The following is a 2586-nucleotide window of genomic DNA, read 5'->3' as shown; positions in this document are numbered from 1 at the left end:
TTTTTTCCCCCCCCCCCCCCCCGTAATTCCGAACTCTTTGAGGTACAAATGAAAATCAAAGTGATACAAAGGGGTATAAATGAGGTAAATCGAATCGCGTTTTGAAAATTGAAATATTTTTAAGTCGGGTGCTAGGTTCACATAAGTGTTACGCACTATATGAAATTGCGTTATAGGAAATCGCGTTGTACGGGAATATTTTTCCTGTATCTAAAGTAACACATTCGAAATAATTATTGCTATGCCAACTTTTATTTTCTGTTTTATCAAATAGGGCAGTATTTTGAAAATAAATGTCATATATACGAAGTTATTTTTTTAAAAACATATCAGTAATGTATTTAAAAAATCTTTTAATTCATTGAAATTTAATAAAAATGTAAGTATTGTTTTTTAAGGTTTTTTTAAATTGAAAAATACTTTTACAATCTTGATTATTAGTCACTGTCCGAATCATCGAAAATCATTTTACTAGCAGTAAATATTCAATTCCAATTGTTGAATCAGCCTCACTTACAGATTCAATCTTTTCCAGGAATCTATTATCTTATGTTATTATATTTGCTGTAATTATTTCCAGTTCTGTTTGCAGTTTTCAATATGGAGGTATACAATCTTGCAAGTTCCTTTTAAATTGTGTAGAACGCTTCAATAATGGATCTGTATTTTTGTGAAATCTGTTTCTACTTCTTTAACTACATCAAGTCCTCGATTGTTTATTGTTAATTATTAATAAAGCTTAAAAACTTTAATTTGTTTCCTTTAAATACTGTTCAACATCCAACATAAAAAAAAATCATAAAACCAGTTTCTGAATATTGAAGCTATCATCCATGCTTTCTTATTTGCCTGCCAGTAAACAGGAAATGTATACTTGTTGTACCCTTCCATTGTACATGTATTCAAAGATTTATTAATAAGCAGAGGCTTCATTAAACATTTTTCAAATGCATTACTGCATAAAAGTAATGTTACCCTTTCCTTGAAAGATTTAAATTCAGGAGCAGATCTTTCACATTTGGAAATAAACATTTACTGTCATTTTTTTCCTAAATTAAACCCATTTCATTAGCATTGAATGCCTGATCTGCAGTATAGCCTACTTTTTCTTTAACTTAGTAAAATCTTCTTTCAACTTCTGGGCCAACTGTAAATCAGCTGAAGCTCATTCTCCTTGTGTTTTAATATTATGTACAAAATTTCTTTTTTTTTAATCTGCCAAACCATCCTTGGCTACCTTTAAAATCATATCTGTGGACTTCATCGAAAATGGATTGTTTCAAATGAGTGTAAATTTTGCATACTTCTTGTTTTACGATATGGTTACTTAAAGGAATATTTTTTTAGTTGCAATCATCCATCTATATAATTAAAGACTTTCATTTTAGATATCAAAGGGTCTTTTATGCGCACAGTTTTTCTTAAAACCAGTAAAGAATTAATAGTTGCAGTCGTTCTTATTTAATTTTCATTTTTTATGGTTCGACTGTTGGCTCGTTTAAATCAAGTTCCTTGGAAATATCTTTTAGTTTTTTCCCAGAATTCAGCTGATTTAACATTGCGACTTTTTTTTAACAGAAATGCATTTCCATTAAACACACTTTTTTTCTAATTTCATCCATTATATCCTTAAAAATAACTTTATGTAAACTTAATTTATAAAATACTTATTATATACTAATACTTGTATTATATATACTTACGTATTTTAAATGTAAGCTTTCTCGAATCGTGAATACGAGACACTGATACGTTACTGATTCCCCAGGTGTTTTTTTTAGCACTGATACTCATTTGTGATATTAAGAATGCCCGCGTCAGAAAACAAAACGACAATAAAACATGAAAAGCTAGTAACGATGAAGAAAACAATATAATGCTTAAATAAAACAGATTTAATTCTTAAATCAGACAATTCCTGTATTTTATTATTTGGCGCATTATAGGATTCGCGTTGTAAGAGCTCGCGTTACATAGGAGTCTACTGAGGTGCGTTCAGAAATCTTACTCAAGGTAATTTCGGGACGTTGCATCTCTTTTTATTATCGTTATAATAAAGAGATAGAATGATACTAGCATCGACATATAGCATGGACTATGCACAAACATAGGAAAAATAGTCTGCTAATAGAAAAAGCTGGCAACCGGTAGCAGCCAAGTCCTGTCTCCTCCTAATCAGCAGCCCAAGGGGTGGCAACTCCCGCGATATTTCGAGACATTCGTATACTTCGCTCGACTCGAGGTAGAGCAGATGGCGCTCTTGAAGCAAACGTAATAGACCAATCGTGAGCGAGGACGTCACAGCGCATGTGACGTATGCGACGACGTTCGATATAGTTCAGGCAGAGATGAGTAGGGAGATTGCCAATGAGCCTGTTTTTGGTGGTCTCAATTTTTCTCTGGTTTCGGCGCGCCACCTTAGCGGAGGGCCCTCGAAGCAGTTCCACGTTTTTGATTGGTCGTGTATATATAGTAATATTACGCGTGATAATCTGGAGCTGTGTTTTGGCGTGTCGACGCGCCACCTGAACGAGACTCTCGAACTAGTTCCACGTTTTTGATTAGTCGAATGAATTCGTGTGTTCC

At 33.2% G+C, this 2586-nt stretch overlaps 1 protein-coding gene across 1 annotated transcript in view; it reads right to left on the bottom strand.

Annotated features, from left to right (window-relative positions):
• LOC107270295 (short-chain dehydrogenase/reductase family 16C member 6) overlaps positions 1 to 1935 on the bottom strand; it is a 38303-nt gene extending 36368 nt beyond the window's left edge. Inside the window, exon 1 of the mRNA XM_015745177.2 lies at positions 1704 to 1935. The gene's annotated coding sequence lies outside the window, so the exon portion shown is untranslated. The remainder of the gene's footprint in view (positions 1 to 1703) is intronic.
• Between the last annotated feature and the right edge of the window lie 651 nt (positions 1936 to 2586).

Source organism: Cephus cinctus, unplaced genomic scaffold (assembly GCF_000341935.2).
Source record: "Cephus cinctus unplaced genomic scaffold, Ccin1 Ccin1_scaffold0716, whole genome shotgun sequence".
Classification (NCBI taxonomy): domain Eukaryota; kingdom Metazoa; phylum Arthropoda; class Insecta; order Hymenoptera; family Cephidae; genus Cephus; species Cephus cinctus.
This window is presented reverse-complemented; position numbering and strand designations above follow the sequence as displayed.